Source organism: Akebia trifoliata, unplaced genomic scaffold (assembly GCF_017979445.1).
Source record: "Akebia trifoliata isolate Shusen 1 unplaced genomic scaffold, ASM1797944v1 Contig00368, whole genome shotgun sequence".
Classification (NCBI taxonomy): Eukaryota; Viridiplantae; Streptophyta; class Magnoliopsida; order Ranunculales; family Lardizabalaceae; genus Akebia; species Akebia trifoliata.
In genome coordinates this window covers 54,193-65,072 of record NW_028236988.1, presented here as the reverse complement: position 1 = coordinate 65,072, position 10,880 = coordinate 54,193, and positions in this window count along the sequence as shown.

The following is a 10,880-nucleotide window of genomic DNA, read 5'->3' as shown; positions in this document are numbered from 1 at the left end:
TGTATTTTTAACAAATTATACATGGGTAGGGTATTTTAACGGGTTATTTCCATAAATTGGGTCTTGTGTACTGCTCGGACCCCGTTTTGATATAAAATTTGTATTCTTTTTCAATATTATTGATAAAAATAAATTCTATAGTTGAAAAATGTGATTTAATATTCAATAAACTCATATTGAATTGATGAAAATCAGAAAATGGATATTTTATGAAGAGATTGAAAACTGTAAAAATCGAAAAAAGGGAAAAAGGGTATGAAACGGTAAAATGTCATAGTTACACCCGAGGGGTGATGTCTGCATTTTACGTTGTTGTGTTGTGTGCAGGTTGGTGAACAGATATCCAGGGATAATATTGTTGGTTGCATGTTTATTTAAATTTCTGTTAGCGCGAGGCATTGTGTATGTTTCTGTTTTGTTATATATTTTAGGCCGGGTGGCCACACTTGCATGGTAGGAAACTGGATATCCATTCTCAACCTTGTATTGTTAATTTTTTTTTTTCAAATGAAAATAATATATATGTAGCTATTTTGTGAGCTGTTAAAGAGTTTGTGAATGCTTGAAGGGATAGTGCGTCATATCATCCAGAGTGGTGTACTATCCTGGGATGTACGGTAGGGACTACCAAGCTCATACGTGGTATGGGATGCGTATGAGAGTGGAGTCACAACTGGAATCCGGGTGGTTGTATATGAATGGTTTGTATATTTGGGAATCACATGCACGCCTGATAGGCATAGACGAAGATGATTAGTCAGTGATCACTAACAATCTATAGTAGTCGAACGTTCTAACACATCGAAAAGAGACCCATTGCTTACGGTTACGTCAAACAGCCAGCCTGAGCCGGATAAATGGTCAACCAAGCGTGGTAAACAGCGACCAGCCACAAAATCAGGAAATAAAAGTCAGAGAAGAATTGTAATATCATGTCCCGACTAGGAGCGATCCAGTCGTGAATCCCAACTCTCTAATTTCAATACTCCACCATTGTGTATTATGTATCTATTGTTTATTTTAATATATAAAATGAAACCCATGTTTAATGTTTCCATTTGATCAATTAGATTTTAATAAAAAGAGAATGTTATAGTGAGTAATGATGATCGATGTAATGTGAGTTTTAAAATGTTTAGTTGCTCATCCCTGGCTATATGTACCATTTAATCGTAGTTTCTTCTTTAAAACTTTGTATATTTTAAAATGATTCAGTATGTTTATTTCTTCATGTTAGGAGAGATTATTGACAGAAATTGTTTTCCTTCTTACTGGGTAACCATTGTTATTCAACTTTCCTTCTCCATTTTTTTAGTTTCAGATCCGAAGTTTGGCGATGCAGGTATAGAGCACGAGTGAGAATCATCTGGTGGGTCAGATAGATAGGCAGAGTTCGTCACTTGGTGAGTATTGGGGTTATTACTCCTAGTGGTGTCGATTTGTCCAAAAAATATTAAAGATTTTGTTCTGAACGATAGGACTTATGTTAGAATGAGAAATTTTCGTATAATCCTATATTATAATTTCTTCTTCCATGCTCTGATCTTTCGTACGTTATTAGACGTATATAAGCTTCCGCTAGTATTATATATTGTTTGTTATATGCAGGATTGTATGTCGTTTATCAGGTGCAGGTTATACGCCTTGGAATGCTAACATAAACGGAGGAGACTATGCCAAAATTTCGAGGTGTCACCTAATGCCTTGAGATCTGACATGGGGATTTGTGTTAGTGTTCGGCGGGGCGCCACAGTTACATATTGCTAAAATTGATAAATTATCTTTTTTACCCTTACAATCATATTATACATTGTTTGCATATTTCAAATGCCTATTTTTTTTTATCAAACACAATAAAATATATTATTTCTTATAACATTAAAATACAATTCATTTTTAAATAATAAGTAATACTCAAATTTTCATTTTATAAATAATAATTTCTCTTTCTGAAAGCCCACAAATTTCAAATTAAAAATAATAATGTCATACAAGTCACCAAAATTTGAAATCAACATTAAAATAACTTAATTTTGGATGAATAATTTTCAATGGAAATGAAGGGTGTGTAATTATAAAAGCACCCTATGAATTACTAAGGGCAACCCACACTATAATCAAATTTTTTTGTCTTATATGGGTTAAAGTTTTTGGAATAAGCAAATTTTTAATGAGGATAAGCTATATGGTCTAGAGATCATCCTCACCAAAAATCAGTCTATTTTGATACTTCTAACCACGTCAAAAATGATTTTAAAAAAAAAAAAGGTCGATTTACGGTTCTTGAACTTCTTTTGATAGGTTTAGAAATTTTGGGATGGGTTGATTTTTTGTGAGGATAATCTCCTCACCAAAAATCAACTCGTTCCAAAACTTTTAACCCATATAAGAAAAAATAATTTAGCCATGGTGTGGGTTTATTAATTTGTAGGGTGCTTATATACTAATGAGCAAATTATCCTCACCAAAAATTAACTCATTCCAAAACTTTTAACCCATATAAGACAAAATAATTTAGCCATAGTGTGGGTTTATTAATTTGTGGGATGCTTATATACTTATCCATGGGATATAAGAGGTAATATCCTTTTAAGTATAAGGGCATACTTGTCCGTGTCGAAAAAAGCAAAGTGTTTCCGCTTCAGTACTTTTTTTTAGCATCAAAATAGTACTGAATTTTTTTCACTTATTTTCAGTAATACGCGTTAAAAATATAGAGTAAACAAACGCACTATTTTGATAAAAAATGCTGAATTTTTTTTTTCCCCAACAATAAATACTAAAAAATAGTGCAAACAAACACCGCCTAGGTATACTCTAGAGAATCCAAATCTAGGTGAATTAAGGAAAAATATGGGTATAGGTAAAAATATGAAATTAATTGATATAATCCTGCAAGAATAGCTAAAGAAAAGCGAAACTCAAATTTTGACTGGATATCTCAAGACAGCTTTAAGTATTTTTCAAAAAGAATATTGATATGCTTCCTTTATGCTTAATGTCTATAATTAATAAAATAACTTGCCTTACTTATCTACAATTCTAAATAAAGAACATCTCCAGCCTTCTAATATTAACAAAGTTCTACTTTGAATCAACTTTGAGAATTTAACTATTACTAATTTAGCAACATAGGTAAAAAAAAAAAAACTCATATTCTATTATAAGTACTAGTCATGACATGGCTAATGTGATGATGATGTGGTTGTTGGTGAGAGTTGTTGGAATTCGATTTTTGAGGGAAGCATGTCGTCTGTAGCGCACGCTTCCTGTAGCAACCCTTTAGCACACTTTGAATGGTTGGAAGAGTGCCACATCAATAATAAAATTAGATTTCACACTTAAAATCTGGGGAGTTTAGTAGTCGTTCATTTTTAAAGACATATAAAAGAACTTGTTTTTTTTCTTTAAAAAAAAAAAAAAAAAAAGATTTAAGTTATAATCACTGTAGAGATCTCATTTTTGCCTAAACCGAGCCCAAGAGCACAAAAAACAAAAACCTTCCAAGAGGGAGATTGACCCAAGAAAAATTTCAAGAGAGTTCAAATACCTCATTTAAAAAAAAAAACAAGGTCTGAGGACTAATTTTCAATAAAATTTAACCTGGCTAAGGGTAACTCACAGCCAAAACAAATTTTTAGCCTGACCAAGGGTCACCCACAGTTAGGAAGAAATTTTGCTAGGTCTAAGGGTGACTTACGGCCAGGCATAAAATTTGCTCAGGCTGTGGTTCATCCTTAGCCAATTCTGTTAGGCAGTTTCTCTAACCCATGCGCATTTGAATTTGGTTAGGGATAATTACCCTTTAAGCCACTTCTTACTGATTTTTCTTTAAGAAAATCCATATATTTTACACTTTTGCCCCCCCTTTAATTCTTCAATAAACCCACTATCATGGTCTTCTTGTAATTTTCATATTATTTCAAAAAAGACATTTGGTCAAATTGGTTCCCACATAAGTGTAATTATTACCTTAACCTCATCTTGTTAGAACTAAATTAAAGTAGTTTACACTTATGTCCTCCAAATCCATCTTCAATCTAAGAAGAGTCAATGTAATCAAACCAAGTTCAATGGGTTTTGACAATTTTTTCCAACTCAAAGAATTCTCTAGAACTTGTGAACAAAGACACTTTTAACCTTAGGTTGTTAGAGGATTAGTTAGGCTAAATGACTTTAATATCTAAAATCGAAGACCATATTTACATGCCATCTAGCCTACTTCTCTAGGATTACAATCATATCTTCTTGATTATTATGATTGGTGAGACTATAGGTGAGTGAAAGACCATCAAGTCCAAGGAAATGAGAAGTAAGTTGAGTTTTCTCTAAAGGTTTTGTTAAAAATATTAGGAACCCTATGATTTAAGACAAGTTTATCCCCAAGGGTCTCCTAAAATCCTATAAGTATAACCCCTTTCAAGGTAAAAGGGGAAGAGCTCAAGTGGTCTAAAATTTTACCCAAACTCTCCCAAACCTCTTTAAGCTTTTCTATTATCTCAAAATCTCTCTAAAAATTCCTAGAAGAACAAACCAAAAAGAAGAAGGAAGAAAGAAGAAGACCAAGGTAGGACTAAAACCCTTCAACCTTCTTCTTTATAAGAAAGTGAAGAATTTCAAAGAAGGTATCGAATCCTGTTAGTCCCATTTGTGCCTTAAGAGCATCAAAAGAAGTCGCATAAATATTGGAAAAAATATACCAACTACCCTTAAACTACCCATCAAATAAAGGTATTTTGATGCCAACATGCGTGCAAGCAGATATATGATGACGGAGACTGGATAGTAAGGGAGTATTATGTATTTGGGTAGCAGTCTCAGGGGGAATGATCACCCTCAACCCCACAGTATCATCAGCCTCAATTGCTACCACCTCTGGCTCTACTATGATTGAAGGAGGATCATGTATTGCTTCGTACTCCTTTCCACTACCGAGGGTACCTGAGGCCTAGCCTCATCTAAATTACTTGAAGACTTATCCTTAGGAGGAGCAACCTTCTTACTTTTACACTCACTGGAAGACTCCCCTCTTAAAGTTTTGAAAATGTTAAATTGGCCCATCTAAGGTGAAGAAAAGAAAACATGATAAAAATCATAAGCCAATCTAGAGTCATACCTAAAAATCACAAAAAATTCAAAAAAAATATCAAAGCACCAAGAAAAATACCAAGCCTTTTGCCTTAAAACCATATCTACCCATTGAAGCATTTTATGAACATGCGACTTGCTTGACATGAATTAACCACCCCAAGTCAATAAAAATCTCACCTAAATCATCCAAACCCCTACATAAGCCTATCCAATACATTTCATACCCTTAAACCTCACAATTTCCTCAAATAATTTTATTGCAGCATTTCATCAAACACGTGGAGTACTGAAATCAAATAAACTCTCTCAAGCCATTAAACCATTTTTCAACCCATCATAATCCATCTACTCATCTCCAATACACTCCCCACACCCATCAAACCCAAAATTCCAACTCAATTCCAATATATTTCAATCCAATCCATAACCCAACTTACCCATAATCTATCCCGAAAACATCAAATCTCCATGCAATAAACCCAATCAAAGCTCCAATCTCATGAATTCAAGGAATTAAATGACCAATTGAAGAAATTCAAAGATTATCATGTACCTTGTAAAGAAATTTGAAGTCAAAAAGAGCGAAGAATCGGATAAATCCGATTGTAAGCGATTGTAAACCTTCGAATCGTCATAAATCGGATGAGAAAAATCAATTCAGACCTAAGCAGCTTACCACGAGTTGACTTCACATTGTGGGTTAAGATCGGAAACAAAACTTCAAAAATCCATGGGTTGAAGTTTGGACAAGCTAAGAAGTAAATGAGGTTCGACTATGGAGCAAATGAGCACAATGAAGTTAAAGTTCAATTCTAACACTGCCACTACCAAAGGATTTGAAGTGAATAGGACTTATTGAATCACATATTTTACAGACCTTAATCTTACTCAAATATGAAATTTGGGGTTGTCAATTGGGAAGCATCAATGTCTTAAGATTGCCATTAAAGGCGGTTGGGACTAAAAGCGCCTCAACACTTTTTACAATTAAAAAAAAATGTATTTGATGAATTTGGAGGATTTTCTGAGAGATTGGGAGTCGCTACCTAATTTAGGTCTAGGAACCAAAAGTAATTCCAACATAAAACAGAGTCGGTTCACGAGTAAGAGAAGTGAGTAAAAAGCCAGGTTATGGGTTGTGGAAGGTGTTAGAGACCGAACCCACTTGATCGAGGTGATTGATTTTTACTACGATCCAAGAAAATTCTAAGTTCAAGAGAAAACAACTAGAATTGAGACTAAGGTCATATCATCATTATTAATTTAAGTCACATTTTCTTAGTGAAAATGTGACTAAGGTCCAATCATCATCATTAATTTAAGTCATATTTTCTTAGCGACTAGAATTGAGACTAAGGTCCAATCATCATCATTAATGTAAGTCACATTTTCTTGGCGAGATTTCTAGATCATCGAAATATATAGTGATCCTGAGCGTGCATAATTTCTAAGTTGCATACAGAGAAGAAAGATAATAAGGTAGGAAATGGGAAGGAAATTGGAAAAAGAAATACGAAATGGCCTTTTGTCTCTTCGTATATATTATGTGCTCATCATTAGGGATTTACAACAACCAAGTGACAAGTAGTTGAATAAGACGATTGCAAAAATGGGGTATTTACAAATAGATAAAATCCTTTTGAAGTATTAAAATAAACATCCACACCTCTCACTACCACAGACAGGATGTTAAGTTTGGAGTTAGAAGTAGGTTGAGCAGACCATTTTTAGTAATTATGAGATAAATCTTGTTCTAAAAAGTTAACATTTTTTTGTTTTTGATCAGAAAAATTTGCACAAACACTTAGGGTTATCAATTTCTAAAATTTTCTAAGATGAAGAATAAAAGTCAAGACTATTATCAAATATCAAGGACCTTTGATTGATTTATGAAATGTCACTATGTTTTTACTATATACCTTGATTTTGATTTTAATATTTTAAGTGTTTGAATTTTGTGGATAAATTTACTATAAATCATTAAAAGTCAAACTCATCCATTAGGGATAACCTAAGGATTTAAAAGCTTATTGTAGTCGCTAAATGCAGTCGTGTAGAAGATTATTTTTATTTTATTTTTGCTCGAAACTAGTAAAATTTAGGTTTGGATGTAATACCTTGAATTCTAATTACTATCTCGAGGAAATAAAATAGAGAAGTTTGGAGAAAGTTCTGATAGAAGGAGTTAAGGTGAAATACTCAGATTCTATTATATTTATTTTTAACGAAATTTGACTTTGCAATTGGATTCAAAATGGTTGAAAAACATAATTTAGCCTGTAAGTATACTCGAATTCGAGTTTAGGCGAAAAAGTTATAAAATCCTCGAGTTTCGCATCAAGTAACTACCAAATAGTAAACGTTATTTTAGAGATATACTTTGAGGAATCCAATCATGCCATTAGATTCAGGCCAAAAAATCACTCGAAATAGAGTATAAGTTTATCCAAATTGACATTCAGAAAAAATAACTCCTGAAATGACGCTTATGTCTCACTTAAGTTATAAATATCTAAAATCATAAGAAAAATATAATTTTTCTCATTCATCTCTCCAACCAAATATCAGCCTATTTTTCTCAAGATTTGCAACTCAAATCTACTCCAAACTAGAACGATCCAAGTCTTGTCGCAAGAAGGAAAGTTATGCACGTCATCGAGAGTTACACATAGATGCAAGAAAATTTGATTTTCGTCTGAGAAAAAACTTGAAGATTTGGCCGAAGGAGATATTAAATTCCATTAGACTGTTAAATATAGTCCGAGGTAGAATGCCTTCCTTTCTACTTTCTAGTTATATGACAATTTCGTAGAAAATCCAGCGATCGTCGATTGATCGATCCTTTCATTCAATTTATTCATATTTGAATGATTGGAATCATGTTTACATGCTTATTTATGACTAATTCTATTATTTTTGATGTATTTTAATCATATTATATATAGTATAATGTTTGGAACGAGTTTCAATAAGTTTCGAGAAAAATCGGCATTTCAAAAAAAAAATTCGATTTTTAGCTTCATGGTTGCTGATGATGCCGCCATCAGCCAAACATGTCTCCATCGTAAGCCATTGTCAAAGTTGACTGTATCTGATGACGCCAACGTAAGACTTGAAAATTTTCAGAAACTAAATTTTCTCTTCAGCTTTGTTTCCCACTCAGCATATACACTATTTTTAGCCCTTCATTTCATTAAAAATATTTAAGTAAATGACTTCCATTTACTTTAAGTTCTATAATAAAGTTAAGATTTTACCCCCCATTTGAAAACTTTGAAAATGGTTTTACGATCTAAATCTCATCATATCAAAATGTAATTTTTGGTTTCAAGAACAAAACGTAAAATTCGACGTTTATGATCGATTTTCAAAACGTAATAGCTTTTGCATTACTTTGAATTAATTATAAAAATTACATGACCTTTCTCATGTTGTCGAGGCTTTTTAGTTAAAAAAATTCATTTTCAATTTCGACAACTTTGAAAAATTACTTTTTCCAACATTTAGCCAAATTTTGACATTTTTTTTTTCTAGTTTTTACGTGTTATAACTTTATCGTATTATCCGAGCCTTTCTAATCAACCAAAACCTTTGAATGGAATTGATTGATACTTTATGAATTTCAAATAATTTTAAAAGAGAAAAATACTTTGATAGATATGTAAAAAATTAGACGATGGATTGATCGATTGATTAATGGATGGATAGAAAGAACGTATGTTTTCGACTGATTGATGGGATAGTACCTCTAGTTCTATGTGAAGGTCATGTCACGTAAGACATAATAGATAGATAGATAGATAGATAGATAGATGGAATGATTGATGGATTGTAATGATAGATGGATGTCACTGGAGAACACTATCAAATCTTATTTGTATTTTCGATGAAAGAAAATGATATACTATATACAAAATAAAATAATTTGTTTACCGAAAAAGAGTCGTGAGAAAACCTATAAAGAGTGATTCGTTGTTGTATATCCGAAAGCGGCCGATCAATTTTGGATCAACACTAGATGCCATATGCTGTTCGGTAGTATGGGATACCTTAGAGCATATTACAACTTATGAGATTCGGGATTTTCTCCTATTTCTTTCTTGGAGAAGGTTGTGTAAAAACAGTCTCTGTATAATGTAGAGATAGGCGGAGTTCACATGTATTGTCTCTTGATAGGCTTCGACGTGAGGGGTCTCCTAGGTTAGCTAGTAATCACTATTAGTCTATAGTCGTCAAACGGTAAGCTTCACCGTAAGGTGAATTCTTTGGGTTCTTGGCCAACAGCCAGTTTGAGCCAGATAAACGATCCTAAAACTATGGTATGCCGATCGACTACACAATCAGATTCTAACGATGGGATTCCATATAGGAGGTTAAGTTTGGAATATCGATTTGCCATACAGAGGTCGTTGTATCGACATGATCCTTTGCTCTCTTATCGACTACACCGCCGTGTTCTTATTATGTATTTTCTTTATTTTGTGATGTGATAGATGCTTTCCACTTGCAAATGTATATGTTACTTTAAATGATAGAAATGATAGATTGAAATTATTTACAACTGTTTACTGAGTATGTTTAGACATTTATCGTATGATACATTATGAAAACCTGCATTATTTAACTATTCAGTTTGATTACTCGTGCATGTATGACTCTCTATTAGAACGAAGTTCATCCTGATGAGTAACATTCCCTTGTTACTCATCATATCCTTCCCCTTTCATATACTTTAGCTTTTGTAGAGCTAACCTTTGAGGAGTCTTTCGAGGAGGTTCTTGTAGAAAATTTTGTCGTGGGTTTACAACTTCCACCAGCTTAAGGATTAGTTTAGTGGTTTAGTGGGTGCGTTGTAATGTATAACAGTGGGACTTGATGTATATTTTGAGATGTTATATTTTGTAGAGATTCTTATCGGGTTTATGGATTTTGGGTTTGATGTATTTAAATTATGTTTGTTTAGCTTTCGTTATTTTGATTTGAGATTATCTAATATATGTTCCGCTGCATGTGTTTCTTTTCATAGCATTATTGTCTATGATTGTTCTATCAGAATGCGTATTTGTTCACCTCACACCTCAAGATTCTGACTGTTGAATAATAGGGATTCATGTTGGGATTTCGGGGCGTGACATTGAGAGTATGATCAGGGCCTAGAAAGTCGTTTCTAACACTCTATTTACGTAGACTTTAAGGATAAAACACACGTTGAAGCCCCTAATTAGATATAATGCATTCATAGTACATGTTATTCATTATTTTTTAATTAATTATGATTTTTGACTTAATATTGGTTAAGTATTAGTGACAGATCAAAGGCACAGGAAATAAAGGAATAAAACAAAATATTTGCGAGAGCTCACTGCACTTGGGTACATGAAACGAAGATTCAAACCAAAATAAAGTCCATAGGATCCTCTATAACCGCAGCATGGTAATGGGGCATGACGACGAGGTAAAATCGATGGATTTTGAGATTTGTGCAACGCGTTAATCTCACAATATCACATACAATGGATTAAAGTTGGACTTTTTTTTGCTTACATGGAAACTTCCGATTTGAAGAAACCATAATCTAGATTTGTAAATAGAGACTAGATTAGAACTAGAAATCTCTCTCATATCTTTTATCTTCTTTTCTATTCGTCTTCTCTCTCCCTTCTTAATTTTTCTCTTTAAGTTTTAGTTTCTTTCTTTCAAACATTATAACTGGAGGAGGAACATTCATTCTCAAATCAAGAATCAATAAAAACAACATATTTCTCCTCTCTTTTATTTTATATTTTAGT